Below are 25,446 nucleotides of genomic sequence, written 5' to 3' on the forward strand. Positions count from 1 at the left end.
TAAACGCCGCACTCGCCACCTCGCAAACACTAATAAATTTTATTAACCCTAATCGGCCTCCCTAACATCGCCGCTCACCTACCTACAATTTTTAACCCCTTAATCTCCCGCCCCCAACGTCGCCGCATTACTATAATAAGGTTATTACCCCCTAAACCTAAGTCTAACCCTAACACAACACCACTAACTTAAATATAATTTAAATAAAACGAAATTAAGTTTACTTATAGTTAAATAAGAATGAATCCTATTTAAAACTAAAGACTTACCTGTAAAGAAACCCTAAGATAGCTGCAATATAACTAATCGTTGACATTGTAGCTATTTTAGGATTTATATTTTATTTTACAGGCAACTTTGTATTTATTATAACTAGGTACAATAGTTATTAAATAGTTAATAATCTATTTAATAACTACCTAGCTAAAATAAATACAAATTTACCTGTAAAATAAATCCTAACCTAAGTTACAATTACACCTAACACTACACTATCATTAAATTAATAAATAAATTAATCATTTATTTAAAACTAAATACTTACCTGTAAAATAAACCCTAATATAGCTGCAATATAACTAATAGTTACATTGTAGCTATTTTAGCATTTATATTTATTTTACAGGCAACTTTGTATTTATTTTAACTAGGTACAATAGCTATTAAATAGTTATTGACTAATTAATAGCTACCTAGTTAAAATAATTACAAAATTACCTGTAAAATAAATCCTAACCTAAGTTACAATTAAACCTAACACTACACTATCATTAAATAAATTAACTACAAGTACCTACAATTAAATACAATTAAATAAACTAAAGTACAAAAAACCCCCACTAAATTACAAAAAACAAACAAACACTAAATTACAAAAAAAAAAAAAATTACAAGAATTTTAAACTAATTACACCTAATCTAAGCCCCCTAATAAAATAACAAAGCCCCCCAAAATAAAAAAATGCCCTACCCTATACTAAATTACAAAAGTTAACAGCTCTATTACCTTACTAGCCCTGAACAGGGCCCTTTGCGGGGCATGCCCCAAAGAAAACAGCTCTTTTGCCTGTAAAAAAAACCACAATCCCCCCCCACATTACAACCCACCACCCACATACCCCTACTCTAACCCAAACCCCCCTTAAATAACCTAACACTACCCCCCTGAAGATCTCTCTACCTTGAGTCGTGTTCACCCAGCCGGGCCGAAGTCTTCATCCGATGGGGCAGAAGAGGACATCCAGACCGGCAGAAGTCTTCATTTAAGCGGGGCAAGAAGAGGTCTTCCATCCATCAGAAAAGTACAAAAAAAACAAACAAACACTAAATTACCAAAAATAATAAAATATTACAATAATTTTAAACTAATTACACCTAATCTAAGCCCCCTACTAGCTATTAATATAGCTACAATATAACTAATAGTTACATTGTAGCTATTTTAGGATTTATATTTATTTTACAGGCAACTTTGTATTTATTTTAACTAGGTACAATAGCTATTAAATAGTTAAGAACTATTTAATAACTACCTAGCTAAAATAAATACAAATTTACCTGTAAAATAAATCCTAACCTAAGTTACAATTACACCTAACACTACACTGTCATTAAATTAACTAAATAAATGAATCCTATATAAAACTAAAGACTTACCTGTAAAATAAACCCTAATATAGCTACAATATAACTTATAGTTACATTGTAGCTATTTTAGCATTTATATTTATTTTACAGGCAACTTTGTATTTATTTTAACTAGGTACAATAGCTATTAAATAGATATTTACTGTTTAATAGCTACCTAGTTAAAATAATTACAAAATTACCTGTAAAATAAATCCTAACCTTAGTTACAATTAAACCTAACACTACACTATCATTAAATAAATTAACTACAAGTACCTACAATTAAATACAATGAAATAAACTAAACTAAAGTACAAAAAAACAAACACTAAATTACAAAAAATAAAATTTTTTTAAAGAATTTTAAACTAATTACACCTAATCTAAGCCCCCTAATAAAATAACAAAGCCCCCCAAAATAAAAAAATGCCCTACCCTATACTAAATTACAAAAGTAATCAGCTCTATTACCTTACCAGCCCTTAAAAGGGCCTTTTGCGGGGGCATGCCCCATAGAAAACAGCTCTTTTGCCTGTAAAAAAAAACACAATACCCCCCCCCACATTACAACCCACCACCCACATACCCCTACTCTAACCCAAACCCCCCTTAAATAAACCTAACACTACCCCCCTGAAGATCTCCCTACCGTGTCTTCACCCAGCGGGCTGAAGTCTTCATCCAAGCGGGGCAAGAAGAGGTCTTCCATCCATCAGAAGTCTTGATCCAGGCGGCATCTTCTCTGTTCATCCATCCGGAGCGGAGCGGCAGCATCCTGAAGACATCCCACGCAGAGCATCCTCTTCTTTCTTGATCCAACGACTAAGTGACTGTACCTTTAAGTGACGTCATCCAAGATGGCGTCCCTTGAATTCCGATTGGCTGAAAGGATTCTATCAGCCAATCGGAATTAAGGTAGGAAAAATCTGATTGGCTGATTCAATCAGCCAATCAGATTCAAGTTCAATCCGATTGGCTGATCCAATCAGATTGACCTCGCATTCTATTGGCTGATCGGAACAGCCAATAGAATGTGAGGTCAATCTGATTGGCTGATTGGATCAGCCAATCGGATTGAACTTGAACTGATTGGCTGATTGAATCAACCAATAAGATTTTTCCTACCTTAATTCCGATTGGCTGATAGAATCCTATCAGCCAATCGGAATTTAAGGGACGCCATCTTGGATGACGTCACTTAAAGGTTCAGTCACTTAGTCGTCGGATGAAGACTTCGGCCTGCTGGGTGAAGACACGGTAGAGAGATCTTCAGGGGGGTAGTGTTAGGTTTATTTAAGGGGGGTTTGGGTTAGAGTAGGGGTATGTGGGTGGTGGGTTGTAATGTGGGGGGGGTATTGTGTTTTTTTTTACAGGCAAAAGAGCTGTTTTCTTTGGGGCATGCCCCCCAAAAGGCCCTTTTAAGGGCTGGTAAGGTAATAGAGCTGATTACTTTTGTAATTTAGTATAGGGTAGGGCATTTTTTTTATTTTGGGGGGCTTTGTTATTTTATTAGGGGGCTTAGATTAGGTGTAATTAGTTTAAAATTCTTGTAATTTTTTTTATTTTTTGTAATTTAGTGTTTGTTTTTTTGTACTTTAGTTTAGTTTATTTCATTGTATTTAATTGTAGGTACTTGTAGTTAATTTATTTAATGATAGTGTAGTGTTAGGTTTAATTGTAACTTAGGTTAGGATTTATTTTACAGGTAATTTTGTAATTATTTTAACTAGGTAGCTATTAAACAGTAAATATCTATTTAATAGCTATTGTACCTAGTTAAAATAAATACAAAGTTGCCTGTAAAATAAATATAAATGCTAAAATAGCTACAATGTAACTATTAGTTATATTGTAGCTATATTAGGGTTTATTTTACAGGTAAGTATTTAGTTTTAAATATGATTCATTTATTTAATTAATTAAATGATAGTGTAGTGTTAGGTGTAATTGTAACTTAGGTTAGGATTTATTTTACAGGTAAATTTGTATTTATTTTAGCTAGGTAGTTATTAAATAGTTATTAACTATTTAATAACTATTGTACCTAGTTAAAGTAAATACAAAGTTGCCTGTAAAATAAATATAAATGCTAAAATAGCTACAATGTAACTATTAGTTATATTGCAGCTATATTAGGGTTTATTTTACAGGTAAGTATTTAGTTTTAAATAGGATTAATTTATTTAACTATAGTAAATTTATTTCGTTTTATTTAAATTATATTTATGTTAGGGGGGTGTTAGTGTTAGGGTTAGACTTAGGTTTAGGGGTTAATAACCTTATTATAGTAGCGGCGACGTTGGGGGCGGGAGATTAGGGGTTAATAATTGTAGGTAGGTGGCGGCGATGTTAGGGAGGGCAGATTAGGGTTAATAAAATGTATTATAGTTTTTGCGAGGCGGAGTGCGGCGGTTTAGGGGTTAATACATTTATTATAGTGGCGGCGATTTGCGGTCGGCAGATTAGGGGTTAATACTTGTAGTTAGATTGCGGCGACGTTGGGGGGGGGGCAGATTAGGGGTTAATAACTATAATGTAGGGGTCGACGGTGTTAGGGACACCAGATTAGGGGTTAATAGCTATAATGTAGGGGGCGGCGATATCGGGTCGGCAGAGTAGGGGTTAATACTTGTAGTTAGATTGCGGCGACGTTGGGGGGGGGCAGATTAGGGGTTAATAACTATAATGTAGGGGTCGGCGGTGTTAGGGACACCAGATTAGGGGTTAATAGCTATAATGTAGGCGGCGGCGATATCGGGTCGGCAGATTAGGGGTTAATACTTGTAGTTAGATTGAGGCGACGTTGGGGGGGGGCAGATTAGGGGTTAATAACTATAATGTAGGGGTCGGCGATATTCGGTCGGCAGATTAGGGGTTGATAAAATAATGCAGGTGTCAGCGATAGCGGGGGCGGCATATTAGGGTTAATAAGTGTTAGATGTAGGGGGTGTTTTAGAGACTCAGGGTACATGGTTAGGGTGTTAGGTGCAGACTTAGTAGTTTCCCCATAGGAAACAATGGGGCTGGCGGTGTTAGTTTTTTTTTCAGCCGAAACTCCCATTGTTTCCTATGGGGAAATGCCGAATTTTACCGAGCTAATTCGGATTTATTCGGAGATAACGGCAGCTATTTCGGATTCATTTCGGTAGATTCGGAAGTATTTTAATTCGGAAATCCGAATCGATCCGAATCTACCGGAATTTTTCCGAATTTCCGAATAATCCGAAACGAACCCGCACATGTCTAATTTTTTTATTTTGGGGGTCTTTGTTATTTTATTAGGGGGCTTAGAGTAGGTGGTAATTAGTTTAAAATTGTTGTAATATTTTTCTGATGTTTGTAAATATTTTTTTATTTTTGTACTTTAGTTAGTTTATTTTATTGTAGTTATTTGTAGATATTGTATTTAATTAATTTATTGATAGTGTAGTGTTAGGTTTAATTGTAGGTAATTGTAGTTATTTTATTTAATTAATTTATTGATAGTGTAGTGTTAGGTTTAATTGTAACTTAGGTTTGGATTTATTTTACAGGTAATTTTGTATTATTTTAACTATTTTAGCTATTAAATAGTTCTTAACTATGTAAGTCAGTTATGTACCTGTTAAAATAAATACAAAGTTACCTGTAAAATAAATATAAATCCTAAAATAGCTACAATATAATTATAATTTATATTGTAGCTATATTAGGATTTATTTTACAGGTAAGTATTTAGCTTTAAATAGGAATAATTTATTTAATAAGAGTTAATTTATTTCGTTAGATTTAAATTATATTTAATTTAGGGGGGTGGTTAGTGTTAGGGTTAGACTTAGCTTTAGGGGTTAATCCATTTATTAGAATAGTGGTGAGCTCCAGTCGGCAGATTAGGGGGTTAATGTTTGAAGTTAGGTGTCGGCGATGTTAGGGAGGGCAGATTTAAGGGTTAATACCTATTTATGTATAGGGTTTGTGAGGTGGATTAGGGGTTAATAACTTTATTATAATATGCGTGTGGGCGGGTCCGCTCGGGCAGATTAGGGGTTAATAAGTGTAGCAGGTTGAGGCGACTTTGAGGGGGGCAGAGTTAGGGGTTAATAAATATAATATAGGGGTCGGCGGTGTTTAGGGCAGCAGATTTAGGTGTACATAAGGAGAACGTAGGTGGCGGTCGGCTGATTAGGGGTTTAATGATGGTAGGTAGCTTGGCGGGGGCGACGTTGTTGGGGGGGCAAGGTTTAGGGGTTAATAAATATAATATCACGGGGTCGGTGGTGTTAGGGGCAGCAGATTAGGGGTACATATTGGATAACTGTAGGGTGGGGCGGTCGGCAGATTAGGGGTTAATTATTGTAGTAGCTGGCGGCGGGGGGGGGACTGTTGTGGGGGGCAGGTTAGGGGTTAATAAATATAATATAGGGTCGGCGGGGTGTTAGGGGCAGCAGATTATGGGTACATAAGTTAATAAAATGTAATCGAGTGGCGGGCGATGTGGGGGGACCTCGGTTTAGGGGGGTACATAGGTATGTATATGGGTGTTAGTGTACTTTAGAGCACAGTAGTTTAGAGCTTTATAAACCGGCGTTAGCCCAGAAAGCTCTTAACTACTGACTTTTTTCTGCGGCTGGGGAGTTTTGTCGTTAGATTTCTAACGCTCCACGTTCAGCCGACGACTCTAAATACCGGCGTTAGGAAAGATCCCATTGAAAAGATAGGATACCGCAAATGACGTAAGGGGATCTGCGGTATGCAAAAGTCGCGGCTTGCAAATACCGGCGGTAGCCTAAAACCCAGCGTTAGGAGCCTCCAACGGCTGGTTTTGACGGCTACCGCCAAACTCTAAATCTAGGCTCTAAGCTTGCTACAATATAACTAATAGTTACATTGTAGCTAGCTTAGGTTTTTATTTTTATTTCACAGGGAAATTTGTATTTATTTTAACTAGGTAGACCTAGTTAGTAAATAGTTATTAACTATTTACTAGCTACCTAGTTAAAATAAATACAAAGTTTACCTGTAAAATAAAAGCTAACCTGGAGTTACACTAACACCTAACCTTACATTACAATTAAATAAATTACATAATTAAATACAATTAACTAAATATACAGATAAAAAACAAACACTAAATTACACAAAATAAAAAAAGAAATGATAAAATATTTAAACTAATTACACCTAATCTAATAGCCCTATCAAAATAACCCCCCCCCCAATAAAAAAACCCTAGCCTACAATAAGCTGCTTAATAGACCTTAAAAAAGGGCCATTTGCAGGGCATTGCCCCAAAGAAATTCAGCTCTTTTACACCTGTAAAAAAAAAATTACAAACAACCCCCCAACAGGTAAAACCCCACCACCCACACAACCAACCCCCCAAATAAAAACCCTATCTAAAAAATAAACTAAGCTCCCCATTGCCCTGAAAAGGGCATGTTGGATGGGCATTGCTCATAAACGGGCATTAGGGGCTCTTTTTCCGCCAAAACCCTAGAGCTAAAAATAAAACCCACCCAATAAACCCTTAATAAAACCTAACAATAACCCCCGAAGATCCACTTACAGTTTTTAAAGACCCCAGCCATCAATCTCAACGAATCGGCAGAAGTCCGTCATCGAAGCCAGCAGAAGTCTCATCCAAGTCGGCAGAAGTCTTCATCCAGACGGCATCTTCTATCTTCATCCATCTGACGCGGGAGCCGATCCTTCTTCAAGATATCTGTCGCGAGCATCCTCTTCAATCGACGGCTCTTCCAGAATGAAGGTTCTTAAGGGACATCATCCAAGGATGGCGTCCCTTGAATTCCGATTGTTTGATAGAATTCTATCAGCCAATCGGAATTAAAGGGTAAAAGATCCTATTGGCTGATGCAATCAGCCAATAGGATTGAGCTTGCATGCTATTGGCTGATTGGTAATAGTTAATAACTATTAACTAACTAATCTACCTAGTTAAAATAAATACAAACTTAGGTTTAGGGGTTAATATGTTTATTATAGTGGCGGCGATGTCCAGAGCGGCAGATTAGGGGTTAATAATTGTATTTTAGTGTTTGCGATGCGGGAGGGCCTCGGTTTAGAGGTTAATAGGTAGTTTATGGGTGTTAGTGTACTTTGTAACACTTTAGTTATGAGTTTTATGTTACGGCGTTGTAACATAAAACCCATAACTACTGACTTTCAGTTTATGGTATGGATCTTGTAGTTATGGGCTGTACCGCTCGCTTTTTAGCCTCCCAGGCAAACTCGTAATACCGGTGCAAAGGAAGTCTCATTGAAAAAGGACTTTTGGAAAGCTGCGGTAGTTACGTTGCGTTATGGCCAAAAAAGTGTGCGATGCAGCTAAACCTGCAATGCTCGTATTACCAGCGGTAGTGAAACAGAGCCTTAACACTGCTATTTCACTCATACCACAAAACTCGTAATCTAGCCGATAGTCATTTTACCTGCTCTCACCCAAGGTAATTCTGAAAATCTGGCCTGTTAGGGAACTCTGAGGACAGGTTTTGAAAACCAGTGAACTACAATAAAAATGTCATTACTGTAGTAAAACACATTCACCTAGATTACGAGTTTTGCGGTAACAGGGGTGCGGTGCTAATGAGCAGTTTATGCTCACCACTCACTTGCAGACAGCGTTGGTATTACGGGTCTTTACAAACCCGACGTTAACCGCAAAAAAGTGAGCGTAGAGCAAAATTTAGCTCACCTCAATACCAGCGCTGCTTACGTTAGCAGTGAGCTGGCTGAACGTGCTCGTGCACGATTTCCCCATCGGAATCAATGGGGGAGAGCCGGCTGAAAAAAACCTAACACCTGCAAAAAAGCAGCATTTAGCTCCTAACGCAGCCCCATTGGTTCCTATGGGGAAATAAAAGTTATGTCTACACCTAACACCCTAACTATGAAACCCCCCGAGTCTAAACACCCCCTAATCTTACACTTATTAACCCTAATCTGACACCCCCCGACATTGCTGACACCTACATTATATTATTAACCCCTAATCTGCCTCTCCGGACACCGCCGCCACCTACATTATAACTTATGAACCCCTAATCTGCTGTCCCCAACATCGCCGACACCTACAGTATATATTTATTAACCCCTAATCTTGCCAACCCCGATGTCGCCGCAACCTAACTACATTTATTAACCCCCTATATCTTGCCGCCCACAACGGTCGCCACCACTATAATAAATTATTAACACCTAAAACCTAAGTCTAACCCTAACCCCCCTAACAAATATAATTTTAAATAAATTACTACAATTAACTAAATAATTTTTAATCTATTTAAAACTAAATACTTACCTATAAAATAAACGCCTAAGCTAACTTAACAATACAACCTAATAGTTACATTGTAGCTGCTTATCGTTTATTTTTATTTTACAGGCAACATTGTATTATTTTTAACTAGGTAGAATAGTTATTAAATAGTTATTAACTATTTAATAACTACCTAGTTAAAAATAAAGGACAATATTTACCTGTAAGAATAAAACCTAACCTAAGTTACAATTACACCTAACAGTCTACACTACAATTAAATTAATTACCTAAATTAAATACAATTAATTACAAATTAAATAAATTTATCTAAAGTACAAAGATTTTTAAACTAAGTTTTCATCTAATCTAATCCTCTAACAAAAGTAAAAGCCCCCCCCCCCCAATAAAAAAAAGCCCTACCCTACACCTAAATTAACAAATAGCCCTTAAAAGGGCCTTTGAGGGGCATTGCCCCAAAGTAATCAGCTCTTTTACCTGAATTTTTTTTTTAAATCCCCCCAACATTAAAACCCACCACCCACACAACAAACCCTACTCTAAAACCCACCCAATCCCCCCTTAAAAAAAACCTAACACTAACCCCCTGACGATCACCTTACCCGGAGACGTCTTCACCCAACTGGGCCAAAGTCCTCAACGAAGCCGGGAGAAGTCTTCATCCAAGCCGGGCGAAATGGTCCTCCAGATGGGCAGAAGTCTTCATCCAGACGGCATCTTCTATCTTCATCCATCCGGCGCGGAGCAGGTCCATCTTCAAGACATCCAACGCAGAGCATCCTCTTCTGACGACGGCTAAACACAGAATGAAGGTTCCTTTAAATTACATCATCCAAGATGGCTTCCCTTCAATTCCGATTGGCTGATAGAATTCTATCAGCCAATCAGAATTAAGGTAGAAAAAATCCTATTGGCTGATGCAATCAGCCAATAGGATTGAACTGGCATTCTATTGGCTGATTGGAACAGTCAATAGAATGCCAACTCTAAAAGTTAAGGTAAGTGATCTATAAATAAATGAGGTATATCTCAATAGTATCAGATATAAAATCGTGTTTAAGATAAATAATTTAATAATTCATAAATACATAAAAGCATACATTAAATCAATTCACATAACATAAAAACATATAAGAAATAAATATACAGCTGTATAAATATACTCTGAGAACTGCTCCTCCAATATAAGGGAACACACCTAGAACCTCTAAAGATGAGCTTGTTGAAAGCAAATTACAGAAGAGGGGTGTGGATATTCGTATAAGAGATAACTATGAATGTTAAACAAAGAAAATGTCCCAGAGCGAGATAGTTGAAAAATAGTTGATTTTATTCCTTTAAAACAGCATGTTTTCAGCATACAGCAACGTGAGGTTAGTGAGGACAAAGCATCTGATCGGTTTCGGTGGTATTGACCGTAATCATAGAATGACACCTGTTAGGGGGTGCACCCTTTTATACTAAACACTTCATGTTAATTGGTTTAAAAACAGTAGTCATCAAACTTAACCCTATACATACAATTTTAACACATAGTGCATGTTAAAAGTATTACTAATAAATTATATACAAACAAAAACAAGAAAGTACAAATGTCATGTTATTTTAGGAAGTATTGTTTGTTACATTGTTGAAATGGCACCCTTTGAAGATTATTAAACATAAAAAGAGATTAGTAATCCCTCAAGCATTAGAGAGTGCTTGTATATTCCCATATTTATATGCCTAGATATTATGAATTGGATATTATAAATCTCAAAATTCACATAAATACATAAATTAAATAGGAGGATACAAGCAAACCCAAACAGTTATCTTAAATTGGGGACTTTCCATTTATTATATCTATAATCACTATTCATGTTAATAATCAGTAACCAATCCTGACATAAGGCAATAAAAATGATAAGTCTACATTAAAAATTGTCTCCTGTCATTTAACACCATATTGCACCTCAACAAAAGGGAGGCTGTATATTTGAACCATATTTTGGTATTTTCAAAAAAACAGCCCAATTTTTTATATACTTGGTGCAACATCACTTAAAGACATTTATTTAGGTATTTGAAATGTATTATTAACCTAGATAATAATAGGCAGGAGAGATTATCGTACTCATTATTTTGTACAACAATAACTAGAGGTAACAGTTACAGCATGGAATAAAGAAACTCAATATCAGATACCAACTAGACACACTTATTTTTGCCAATAATTTATAACGTCATATTCAGAGTTATAGCCATTTGGTAAAAGGCATTTTGTCTTGAAAATCCAATAAGTCTCCTGTCTACTTAGAATGGATAATTTGTCTCCACCTCTTGGTGGTGTACTGATCTGTTCAATCGCCTGCCATTTAAAAGACGTAACATCTTGATAATGGTATTCAATAAAATGTGTAGACAAAGCTGAGCATGTTCGTTTACCTGAGATGTAGGATAGATGTTCTTTTATACGCTTGCCTACCTCCCTGGTAGTCCTTCCTGTGTATTGTCTCTTACATTCAGTGCATTCAATAATGTAAATCACGAACTTACTTCTGCAATTTACACATCCCCTAGTTGTAAACTCTTCTCCAGTAACGTGGGACTTAAATGTAGGAGAAATATTGGCATGATCACAAGAGGTGCACACTTTTCTCCCACACTTAAAAGTACCATTATGTGTGAGCCAGGATGATCCAGAAGCAGTATCTGTCCGTATCATGCTAGGAGCTAGAATATTACCTAAAGTTGCATTCCTTTTGGGTACAAACATACACCCTTGCTTAATCTCATCTTTCAGTAGTTTATCCCCCATAAGTATAGGTAGATTATTTTTGATATGAATGTTGTATAAGTATATATCTAAAAAATTAATAAATAACCCTAAAAAACTGAAGTCACTAGACAATACGGTAACCTAAAACAAGTATCTATCTTAGAAATGGTACTCAATAGGAAATAGAGCTCAAAAATCAATAGGTATAATGCCTAAAAAAATCAATAATACGTTAATCTAACCGCTGAAAATCCAGTATACACGGAGAGGGTCTACCGCTCACTTTTTGGAAGACTCGTAATACCGCGCTATGCAAGTCCCATTGGAAATATAGGATACGCAATTGACGTAAGTGGATTTGCGGTATTTCCGAGTCTGGCCAAAAAAGTGAGCGGTACACCTGTACCTTCAAGACTCGTAATACCAGCGGGCGTTAAAAAGCAGCGTTAAGACCAGCCAACGTTGCTTTCTAAGCTTAATGCAAGACTCGTAATCTAGCCGAATGTAAATAAGAAGCATCCAAAAAAGTAATCTCACAACCCTTGCCTAAGTACACTGTCAATTTAAAAACACTGTCCCTTTAAGAGCATTTTTGTTTTTATATTATTTTCTTTGATATTTTCTAATAGTATATCTTGTTTTTCTATTATTCTTTTATAATGATGTAAACATGCTAGTCTTGTAAAATAAATATGTAGTGTGTGTGTATTTATATATATATATATATATATATATATATATATATATATATATATATATACACACACACACATATGCATACACACATACATTTTCAGACATTCATACACTATTTTTAAACTGTATGATCCTCTGACATTATATCCAGATTTTATGTGTACATTTTGGAACCTTACAATGCTTTACTAGCCCGCAAATGAGATATTTTTTTTCTTCACAGTAATTATGTTGCTTCTGTCTCTTCCTGGGAAACTTGTTATTCTTGGTCCTGTAAATCACCATTAGTACAGAATTGTTGAAGTCACTCATGCATAACAATAAACCTCCTCTCTCTACAAGTAACAATACAATATAAGTCTTCTGTTTTTCCTTTCTTTGCAACAGATGAATCATGGTTTATCCGCAGGTAGTCTGCCATAATTATCCAGTCACGGCACCTTGTTAATAAAAGCAGATTTCATTTTTTTTTTGGAAACATTTCTATGTCTGGATGGAAATAGAATGTAGATAGAGGTTCTATCATTTTTGTTCACATTTGGCCATGAATGGTTAATTGATGGAATAAATATCAAACAGAAGTAGTAAACACAATGGGCCCGATCCGATATGCAGCGTCGCCTGCAAAAGCCGGCGACGCCAAATTTTGCGCGGGTTTGGTATCACATAGAAGTTACGCTCGTATATTTCTGCCTTCGCCCGTATTATTTTTACCCATAGACTGACATACAAAACACGTGCAGTTTGGTATCCAATATACAGCGTAAGGACTTACGCGCGCAGATTTCAGAAAATCTACTCCATTCTCATCTCGCCACAAATTGCAGGCACAGGAGCCCTTGCACTGACTAAAAAACCAACGTAACTCCCTGGAAGCCTTAACAAACACATACATTTAAGCAGCATCTCAAGGTTAAAGGGACAGTATACTATGATATTGTTTTTTAAAGGTTTATTTGTGTATTTGAAATAGTCAAATGGATTGAGCTTGTAGGTACTTTATCACATTGTGGACATATACTTGCTTATTTACTTTCAATTGGATTACCTTCATCTCTTTAGAACCCACTGGAGTGTAATTTATTCTAATGCTAACACAGCTTGGCACTGATGCCAAAATATATAAAGGGACAGTCAACTCTAAAGAAAACCTTCTTCTTTTAAATAGGGCATGTTATTTCTAACTACTTTCAGATTTAATTTGAACACTTGCTTTGTTCTTTTGGTATTTTTAGTTGAAAGCAAAACCTAGGATGGCTCATATGATCATTTATAACACCTTCTTGAAGGCTGCCTCTTTGCAATTGTGTCAAACCAATCACACACACCACAACCTCTCACCTGCAGACTTAAAACACCTGATAATGCCCACCCTATCAGTAACATCACTACTATATTACTATTACCATCCACAATAGTTGTTTCTAAAGGGTACATATTACTATATGTACCCTTCAGAAACAACTATTGTGGATGGGAGTTATAGTACAAGAATATGTTAGAAACAGGATAATATTACCTTTTTTGGGCCATTTCCACACAAGCCTTATTATATGTTTTAACAATATTAGTGTACTAAAACACCCCTCACAAGGATGTGGAAGACAATCATATGGTAAAAAACAGAGGACAAGATTTATGGTGAACTATAAGAATATTTTTTTTTTTTTAGGCTTCTTGGATGAGGGGGCAGAGGTGACTAGAGTGGATTTCCTGGTTCTCCTGGTTTGGGAAGCTTCAGATGATTCAGCTGGAGTGCTCGCCACAGATGAAAGGCTGGAGGCAGTGTCCTGCTGGTGTATGAAGTGCTCAACCAACACACCCAAGAGTTGGTTTTGTTCCCGCCATCTATTGTCCATCTGTATCTGCATATCAGACTGGATTTTCATCATCTGAGAATGATTTTGGACAATTCCAATTAATGAGGCTGCAATGTCCCTCTGCAGCTCGATGCTACGCTTGAGTAGCCTCTCTTGGCTCCTATGAAACCTCTGTTGGCCTCTTTGAATGCTTTCGCAGCTTGTTATCAGCCTCCTCTGGAGCAGTGATTCTAGGTGCAGTTTCTGCTCTATCTTCTGGTGCATCATGGACAACTTCAACTGCATCTGCTTTATGGATAACTTCAGCTGCTGGTGCTTCATGGATAACTTCAGTTGCTGCTTCAGGGACAACCTCAGCTGCTGGTGCTTCAGGGACAACCTCAGCTATATGCTCAGCTGAGGATGGTGGAGCTCTCCCAAGGGAAGAGGATGGTGGAGCTCTCCCACGGGAAGTGGATGGTTGAGCTCTCATGCTGGATTGGTAGTCCCATTGACGACTAGTGTGTGACCACTCAGCCTGTCCACTTTGCATACCTTGCGACATCCCCTGTGTGGAAAAGTCATGACTGGCCTGATATTGTGTTGGGAAGGGTAAAGACATCGACCCTTCGTGGTTGACTTGGCTCCCCCTCAAAGCCAAAAGGATGTTCCTCAGGCCAGGTATCTTGCCATGGGTCATATGCCAATGGTGGTGGCATCACTTCTGGGTCCTCAATGGAGGCAATCCAACCCAGCTGATGCCTGGGAGCATAATGTCCATGTTGCTGCCTGAAGACTGGTGGTGGAGGTGGCTGTATGGCTGTGACTGGTGGTGGTGGTGGAGGTGGCGGCAGGCCAGTTTGCAGCCTGGTGACAGGAGGTTCTGAGGAGGAGTCAAATGATGATAGGGATTAGTACAGTCATATATATGTCCATGTGGGCATACAATATACATTGATACATGCTAGGGACAATACTCATTCTCATGTCAAACTCTCTAACTCTCTCTGAGGGATTTTAATCTGCACAGTATACAGGTATGTGTTTCATACAAGAGTTATGTGTACATGTCAGTGATGTCAGTGATGGAGAAAATGTGTTCTTTAAGTGACACTATGGTCACACAATTTACTTTAGCCTGATGTAGGCACAGAACCTGCTTTCTGAGCTAAAAGTATTGTGATGGCTATAGTGCCCATTTACTGAAAACTCAACATGTGGCTTGTGGCCTGTGTTACTCTGAGACATGTTAGTATTGCACTATTCCACCTCATCATGAATTGCATTGTGTTAAGTAGCATTAATGTCAAATATAATTGTAGATGTTTTTGTTAGTAGGCCAAATACCATGCTCCTCATTGTGTACATGAATGTGTGACATTAAAGGATGTTATATCTCAAATACATATCATACTGGTGTGTGGGATGTTACTCACCAGCATGAGGTGATGTGGTTGCAACCCCTGAGTCACGAGCCCCTGGAAGTCCACGGACTGCTGTGATACTCAGGGAGTTGCGTATCATCTCCTGTCATACGTTGTATTCTGCTTCCAAGGGTGGACCACCGCCTGTTCCCCTCTGGTGCATGGCTTCCTGGCCCATCTTCTCTTTCACCCGCCTCTTGCAATCATTCCACCTTTTTTTAAGTCCCTCGACAGTCCTCCTCTGTGGGGCCACACTGTTTACAACCTCCTCTACCGCTGACCATGCTTCCTTACGCCTTCGGGCAACGCCTCTGCCCTTCTCCTGGCCAAAGAGGGCACTGTGGTTGTCCATGATGGCCTGGACTAGCACAACATTCTCATCAAATGAGAAATGTGGGCATCTCATGCGCTCCTCCTCTGTGGCCACCTGGCTTCCTCCCTGGGATGTCCCTGCTGTGGGTTCCTCCCTATCCTCTCCCTCCTCCCCCCTTCTGTCCCCATGTGCACCCTCTGTCCCTCTCCTTGATGTGCCTCGTCTCTGGGGCTCTCGGGCATCTCCCATCCCATCATCCCTTCTAGCTCTCCCTCTCCCCACTCCACTTACTCCCTGACGGGGACCCCGCTGCTCCTCCTGTCCGCTACAATACTACTCTCCCTGCCACTCCTCTCCCCTCCTCCCCATCTCTCCCTACCATCCTCACACTACACACACTCACACTCACTCCCAGTTTAATCACACACAATCACAACCAAACACTCAGTCTATCGCACTGTAAAATTGAAATAAAATGTGTGAGGAGTTAGAAAAAAAAAGTGTTGTGTATTTTGTATATGTATGTATGCAATATGTGTGCAATATGTGAAAATAAGTGTAAGTAAATGTACAAGCTTACTCAAACAACAATCCGACTTAACTAACTATTATGCTGCGCCTCTCTCACTACTCTTACTAATTCTAAACTCACTGTAGTGTGCTGTAGCTCAACGAACCATCCAAACACACTAAAGAAAATGGCGGCTGCGCATGGGTTTATATATGAATTTTGAATAGCGTAATTCCGTTGCGCAGTGTTAGATGGAGTATCGGGTAATTTTTACGAGTCTTAGCCAAATTTGCATAAAACTACACTTTATTGAGACTTTACGTGAACAAAAGACTGGCGTAACTACTTGCGACGACTAAAATGTGTATTTGCGCACTTTTAGAAACAACGCCAGTTTGTCCTACTTATGCTACTTTAGCATCTGACGGCGCCGTATATTGGATAGCCCGATGTGCGAGGTGAAATTACGGGCGGTGCGGGTTCCCTTGCTTGCGCCGAAAACTAAGCTGTATATCGGTTCGCGACCCAAGCGTCTGTAGTATGAATTCTCAGATTTTTTTTTAGAGTCAAACTCCAGGAAAGGGGGATAAATTATGTTACAAAATATTTTTTTACTATTTATAGTTAAAGTTTTTATTGCAATCCCAAAGTTTTTAGATCTCTTTTTAAAGGGATAGTAAACCTCAAAAATAATGTTATATAATTCTGCACATAGTGCAGAATTATATGACATTATATTAGCGCAAACTTTATAAAACATAATATTCCCTTTGAATATTCCCTTTGAATTTTTTACAACAAAAAACAGCCCGGCCCGATCGCACCATAACACTAAGTGCAGCTCACTCCTGCTCTGTCCGACAGCCGGAGTGAGCTGCACTGTGTATAATGGCACGGTCGGGCCAGGCTGTGACTATACAGCTGGCCCGATGCGCTGTGTGAAACAAACAGACCCGCTCAGAAGAGCGGGTCTGAAAAACAGCCGTTGTTTTAAAAAATTCAAGGGGAATATTATGTTTTAGAAAGTTTGCGCTAATATAATGTTATATAATTCTGCACTATGTGCAGAATTATATAACATTATTTTTGAGGTTTACTGTCCCTTTAAGCTAGCACTTTAAAAAGAAATATGCACAGACACAATAGTTCAGCTCTTTTCAGCCATCAGAGAAGTTCAGAGAAATGCTTGAAAACAATATGTACGAGGAAAGTTAAAGGGAAATAAAAAACCCAAAAAATTATTTATTGGTTCAGCTAGAAAATACAATTTTGAACAACTTTCCAAAGTACTTCTATTACTGAATGTTCTTTGTTTACTTGTTATCCTTTGTTGAAAAGCAGGACGGTAAGTTCAGGAGCGTGCACGTGATTTCAGCACTATATGGTAGCAGTTTTGCAATATTAGCAAGAGCACAAGATGGCAACACTATGTCCTGTCATGTAGTGCTCCAGACATGTGCATGCTGCATATGTACATATCTCTTCAACAAAGAATAACATGAGAACTAAACAAATTTGATAACAGAACTAACTTTTGTAAAATTCTCTATCTGAATCATGAAAGAAAAATGTTGGGTTTTATGTCTTTTTTTTAAACATTTTTCTACAAAGGGAAGCAAGGTAAAATGTGTGTGTTTATAGATTATCACATGCTTCATAAACTAATTCAACCACATTCTAACAGCAAACATGTTTTTCCCACTGACTTGTAAAATATACTTCTTAAAACAAAGAAAATGTAATAGTATAGCAAATAGAAAAAGAACTGAAGGAGAACTTATGTTTCTGTGAGGAGCACCTGAGGAACTGAATTGTTATTGTTCCGAATGAGGCAGTCAGTCGCTGTGTATACGGGGGCCACAGATCAGCTGTTGTTTTTTTATTTATTTAAAAAGGATAGTAAACACCAAAAATGTTATTATTCAAAAATGATAGATAATCCTTTTATTTACCATTCTCCAGTTTTGCATAACCAACACTGTTATATAAATATACCTTTTATCTCTGTAATTACCTTGTATCTAAGCTTATGCTGACTGCCTCGTTATCTCAGATATTTTGACAGACTTGCATTTCAGTCAATTAGTGCTAACTCTTAAATAACTCCATGTGCGTGAGCACAATGTTATTTATATGAAACACATGATCTAATGCCCTCTAGCTGTTAAAAACTGTCAAATACATTCAGATAAAAGGCAGCCTTCAAGGGCTTTAAATTAGCATATGAGCCTACGTACATTTAGGTTTCAACTAAGAATACCAAGAGAACAAAGCAAATGTTATGATAAAAGTAAATCAAAAAGTTGATTAAAATTACATGAAAGTTTAATTTGGACTTTACTATCCCTTTAAACCTACAAGCAGATGAAACCAAAGCATGGAATAAATTATATAGAGAATTAAAAATCATTCCCCATTACCTAAAAGTTAGGCTTTAGCCAAGCAAGTGATGTTTGCTTAGAAAACTCTAGAACAGGACCTGTTGACATTGCATGAGTAAATGGAAAAATGAGCAACATTTGTGAGGAATAAAACAAAACAGGATTTCAAGCTCAGGAAAGGTCAATTGGTTTCCATTAATGTGAAATCTTTTACACACTTGCAGAAAAGAACAGCTTATTGATAGAGAGAAAAAAAGGGTTGGATCCGGGAGCCAAAACATTTAAAAGGACTTTTGCTAAACCCTCAGGGTTACGGCAGATTGTACACAGTCATTCTGTTTTAGGGAAGAGATATTGATGCAAAGCAATAACGTTAGTAAAATCATTTCTATAGAAAATGAAAATTCAATAAAGATACAAATAAGTAATGTTTCCTGCAAATAAAGAACTTAACCTTGGTTGAAGATTTTAATTGTACCTTTCATTCATGTTGCTGATTTCTATTCCCACAGCTGTTCACTCTGTGATCCATGCGAATCTGCGTAGCTTTTTATTTGCTGTAAAAAGCCAAACTGCATAAAAATAACAGCTTAAAGGGATAGCAAGGGCAAAATTGAAATAAACAAGAATGAATTTAAATTTTAAAGCATTTTTGCAGTATATTCCATTAGCAAAAATAGTTTCTTGTAAAAGTTCTTACTTTTTCAGTGGCATACGGACATATGCTGCGAGTGCCCATGCACTAGAATTCAAACTCCGGGACCTGGCGGTTATGTGTATTGTTCAGTGAACCCTTAAAGGGACAGGATACACAAATTGTTTCAACATTCAGATAGAACATACAATTTTAAATGTATTTCTATGATCAATTTTGCTTAATTTTCTTAATTTCCTTTATTAAGGCACAGCAATGTACTACTGGGAGCTAGCTGAACAAATCTGTAATCCAATTACAACAAGCATTATATGTGCAACCACCAATCAGCAGATAGCTGCCAGCTTCTGAGCCTACCTAGGTATTTTTTTTAAAAAAAAAGTATACTAAGAGAACAAAGCAAATTAGATAATAGAAGTAAATAGGAAAGCTGTTTAAAATTGTATGCTCTGAATCATGAAATATTTTTTTAGGTTTTATGTCCTTTTTAATTTGCTAAAAGGGACACTGAACCCAAATTTTTTCTTTCGTGATTCAGATAGAGCATGCAATTTTAAGCAACCTTCTAATTTACTCCTATTATCAAATTGTCTTCATTCTCTTGGTATCTTTATTTGAAATGCAAGAATGTAAGTTTAGATGCCGGCCCATTTTTGGTGAACAACCTGGGTTGTTCTTGCTGATTGGTGGATAAATTCATCCACCAATGAATAAGTGCTTTTCAGGGTCCTGAACTGAACAAATAGCTTAGATGCCTTCTTTTTCAAATAAACAGAGCAAGAGAACAAAGAAAAATTGATAATACGAGTAAATTAGAAAGTTGCTTAAAATTGCCTGCTCTGTTTGAATCATGAAAGAAAAAAAATTGGGTTCAGTGTCCCTTTAATAAAAGTGCTGGCTCTCTGACAAGGTATGATGTGTGATACTGATGCACGGGGCCTCACAGCATATGTACATATGCCACTGAAAAACAGAACTTTTACTAGAAGCATTTTTGTTTATGGAACTATACTGCAAAATGTTCCTATTCAATATTGAAATGCCCCTATGCACATATCATTTTTTACCTTTTATCCTTTTAAAAGTGCATGGAAGTCAAAAATTAAACTTTAATGATTCTTACTGAGTGAACACTTTTTAAAAAAAAAAACTTTCCATTTAAGCTTTGTTAAAACTTAGCTCCTTTCAGTGAGAGTATACTGAAGAAGGGCTTAGGAGTGTGCATGAGTCTTGAGAGCTATATGTATAACATTGCTAAAAATATTGCTGCAAACTCTGCTCATTCATGCTCCTAAGCCTACATCAGTATGCTCTCATGGAAAGGAATTACATTTCTGCACAGGATACCAAAAACAGGAGGTACATTTAAAACTCATGAAAGCTTAAAGGAACCGTCTAGTCAAAATTATTTTTTCATGATTCAGGTAGGACATGCAATTTTAAACAACTTTCCAATTTACATTTACCATCAAATTTGCTTTGTTCTCTTGGTATTCTTTGATGAAAGCTGAACCTAGTTAGGGTTTAAAGAGAAAGAAACAGGACCTCAAAAAAAAATGTTGTGTGGTCATGACCAGGCTTAAATGGGCATGAAACCCCCCAAATGTTTCATTTCATAATTCAATAACTGAACAAATCTACTACTCTTGCAATTTACTTCTATGATCAAAATTGTTTAATTCTCTAGGCATCCTTTGTTGAATGAGTAGCATTGCAGAAGTTGAGCAGATCTGGTGAGAAAATAAAGAGTCAAATATATGCAGCCACCTATCAGCAGCTAGCTCCCAGTAGTGCATTGCTGTTCCGGAGCCTTACTAGGTATGCTGTTAAACAAAGGATAACAAGCAAAACAATCTAATAACTTAAGTAAATTGGAACATTGTTTACAATTGCTTGCTTTACAGAATCATGAAAATAACAAATTTTGCAGTCATGTATATTGGAGTAATTAGGTCTTACTTTTAAAGTAAAGATTTTTTTTGTAATCCGAGGGTAGATTTCATGATGGAGAGTTAAGATTTATTGGGAAAATTTGAGAAGAGGGGGATCTCAACAGGGGTTTAGGTTTAGTGGATATTGTAATGAGGTTCATAATAAGCAAGTCTGGTTAGAGTTAAAGGACATGAAACCCACATTTTTTCTTTCAATGATTCAGATAGAGAATACAATTTTAAACCACTTTCTAATTTACTTTGATTATCTAATCTGTTTCATTCTCTTGATATCATTTGTTAAACGAACAGCTATCACTACCTGGTTTCTAACCGAACACATTGGTGAGCCAATCACAATAAATATATATATATGCGGCCACCAATCAACAGCTAGAACCTAGGTTATCTGCTGCTGATGAGCTTTCCTAGATAAACCTTTTTAGCAAATGATAACAAGAGAAGGAAGCAAATTAAATAATAGAAGTAAATTGGAAAGTTGTTAAAAATTGTATTCTCTATCCGAACCATGAAAGAAAATGTTTGGGTTTCATGTCCCTTTAAGTATTAGTGTTTGCAGTGGTAGAAACTCACATGGGAGATATCATTGTGGATATTATGATTTGGGGAATATATAGAGGGTTGTTTGAGAGTTTGCAGGATGTAGTAAGAGGAGGATTGAGATTATTGTTAATAGATGCAGAGCTTTTTACTGCAGTTTGGTGGGATTGGTCAGTGGAGGGTTACTATTCATTTTGGGGTTAGCTAGGTTGGAGGATCATTTGTTTGTTTATTTTATACTGCATAAAAGTTGTTAGCCATTGCATTCATAAAAAGGTCTTTATTAGCACTAAAGCACAAAATAGTTGGATTTCATAAAAATGTAATACCTGTATTACTTTGGAGTTGATGCAGTGCTTGAGCTGCTCATTTTTTGTGTGGCTTAGTTATGATTGCCAACCCACCATTATTGATAGCAACAGGGTTGTTTCTATGCTAACAGTCTCTTGCAATCTACTGTTGGTTTTTACAGGATCTTGGCCTTAGTAAGTCAATGACAATAAAAAATTGTTAATGTAAACACAGTGTCTAGAATGTGCCTTGATTGGTGTGTGAAGATTAGAATTTCCAAACTAACTCTGTGCCCCTGGCTTTGTTGATTGCATTACAGATGACAGAACCAAAGGTATCATTGATCTTTGCACGGAAAACCCCAGGATCATTAGCTCACTGTATGCAAAATAAAATCTAATTATACAGTCCAAAGCTATAAAGCTATTAAGGTGTGATACTTTACTTAGCCATCCCAATGCCACCACTGTTTGCAAACCTATGGTCTTTAATCTGTAACATATTGCTAAGCATCCTTCCAGTGATCTGATTTTTTTTGTACAATACTTCAGATACTTTTTCCCCAGGTTAATACCTTCATTGTTTTTTTTATCAGCTGCATTCTTTTCATTCCTCCATGTTGCCTTATGTTAGATATTGCTGAGATATTAGCACACATTAGCTAGTTAAAGTGTAAGGTATCATGCTGTCTTATGTGCAGACTTTGGAAATTACTGGAACCTGATGCAAAGTTCGAACTCATAAAGTAGACTGAAACAAGAGGCAGAATGAACATTTAATATAAACTTATAGTCTAGAATCAGGTTGGGACAGGTACCTAAAAGTAAAATTGTGTATGGGAGTCTGGTAATCTGAAACAGACTAGTCAGAATGATAAATTCAGCAACGGGTAAACATAACAGGTTGGCCTTGTAGTAACATAGACTGTGTCAGCAACTTGTAAGTATGCTGTGTTAAGGCACAATATTGTCCTAAAGTGTCTAACATGGATTTTACCATGTATGCATTAAATAAGTAAGAACAAGAGCTGGAAGTTATCTGGTCTTACACATTTCAGTTCGTAGATCTCACTTATTTTACATGAACTATAAGTGGTATAGTCTATCTTTGACATCTCTTCACAAGAAAATATATAATTACTGACCTTTCCAACCACCACCAACACTATCTAAGATCCTGAGCTATATTACACATCTATCCCCTACTCATGATCGGCCCAGCAAAGATAACCTCTTAGAATGAATTACCCTCACCACAAACACCCCTACCACAAGTACTCCCAATATAAAAACTACTCCCCCCCCTATTTTTTCCTTCTTATAAAAGCTCTGCATGTAAAAAGCATCCCTAAACCAAAATTAAGATTCCAAACAATTCAAGCAGCAAAGAATGGCAAAACAGGTTCCATAATCCAACTTCAGGCTAATGGTCAGTAACACAGTTCAGTTAGCACAGGGATAAAATGAGAAGGAAGTTTAGAATCAAGACAAATTGGCAACCAAGAGGAAGTCAACATGCACCTAATAGCTAAAAGTACAGGGCAACAAGAGTGAGGTTGTAAGAATATAAGTGAAAAAACATGCTAAAAGAGATACACACAAACTATTCAGAAAAAAAGTAGACTTTTAGGATGGTCAAAAATATAAGCAAGACTACAGGTAGAAAAATGATGTCATGTTCACAAAAGTCACAAAAAAAATAACACAATGGGGTAAACAAGGGCAGCCATGGCAATTGCTTCACCCATCATCCTGTAAACAGTAAGCTCTTTGGACTAGAGTCATCCTCCACTACTTTTTTGTTTTAGTCTGTATCTGTATTCTTTATCCAGAAGTATTTTCATTGTAAACCCTACTCATGTACAAAGTACTACTGAATTTTGATGCACTTTATAAATAATATTAGTTATGGTAACAATGCTAATAACTATAAGAATAATAAGAAATGATAAATACATAACTGCATACTACGCAATAAGGAATTTTCAGATGAGAAACTACAAATTTAAAACCCATCCCGAGAATTTCTATAGTTCCCCCTTCACATATATGACCTCCATATCTGCCCAAATTTACATTAACCCTCTCACTGCTAATCGTGGGTTTTTAAAATCCTAGTTCGCTTGCCTCATATAGTCATACAATTCTGCATAGGCTTCACAACTGATAGGATTCATACTAGGGATCAGCAAATGTTCCTAAAAATTCGAAATTTAAAACTAATTTTTATACATTCGTTCAAATCGAATTTCGAATGTTTATATAATATTCTAACATTCTATTTTCAAATTTTCGTTTTTGAATTTTTCAATAAAATTTGAAAATATTCATTCGAATAATAGAATGTTTAGCTATGTATTCATTCAATTTCGAAATGTAATATTCAAATTCAAATGTGACATTCAAATTCAAATATGACATTCGAATTCGAAATAGTATTTTTAGTTTACAACTGTGCTTAATAAATGTAATATTCGAACTTGAATGCTACATTCGAATTTGAATGTAACATTCACATTTGAAATAGTATTTCTAGTCTAATACTGTGTTTTATAAATGTAATATTTCAAATTTGAATTTGACATTCGAATTCGAATGTGACATTCGAATTCGAAATAGTATTTCTAGTCTAATATTGTGTTTTATAAATGTAATATTCTAATTCAAATGTAACATTCGAATTCGAAATAGTTTTTCTAGTCTACAATTGTGTTTTATAAATGTAATATTCGAATTCGAATGTGACATTTGAATGTGACATTCGAATTCAAATGTGACATTCGAAAACTGTAAATAACATTCGATAATAGACTTTTTAAGAATATTTGTTCTTATCAACATTCTATTATGTAAATCGAATTTCTACAATAACATTTGTTCTAACATTCGAATTTGAATATAAACACATTCGCCCATCCCTAATTCATACATGCATGATAAAAACTTATTTTGTAAAGTAACAGAAAAAGCCATTTGAATGTGAAAATTATACTGAAAGATTAAACAAAGTCCAGCATTAGATACTTTTCATAACTGTTAAAGTCAGAGTATGTACCTTTTTCAGTAAACACTCCTATTATGCCTATTTGTCTTCATCTTACTAAAACACAATTAAACTTAGGAGAGTATTTCTATATAAGAAGGAAGATTTTTTTATTAAAATGTCCTCAGTTGCCCCATCCTATTGTAAAGGGACTTAAACTATCTTATGTCGATCCT

At 36.5% G+C, this 25,446-nt stretch overlaps 1 long non-coding RNA gene across 1 annotated transcript in view; it reads right to left on the reverse strand.

Annotated features, from left to right (window-relative positions):
• Positions 1–19,586, reverse strand: part of LOC128635787 (uncharacterized) — a 90,213-nt gene extending 70,627 nt beyond the window's left edge. The window contains exons 1-2 of the long non-coding RNA XR_008398587.1: positions 19,491–19,586; positions 19,269–19,347 (exon numbers count right to left, since the gene is read on the reverse strand). This is a non-coding gene — a long non-coding RNA (uncharacterized LOC128635787). The remainder of the gene's footprint in view (positions 1–19,268; positions 19,348–19,490) is intronic.
• Positions 19,587–25,446: the final 5,860 nt, after the last annotated feature.

Source organism: Bombina bombina, chromosome 7 (genome assembly GCF_027579735.1).
Source record: "Bombina bombina isolate aBomBom1 chromosome 7, aBomBom1.pri, whole genome shotgun sequence".
NCBI classification, from domain to species: Eukaryota; Metazoa; Chordata; class Amphibia; order Anura; family Bombinatoridae; genus Bombina; species Bombina bombina.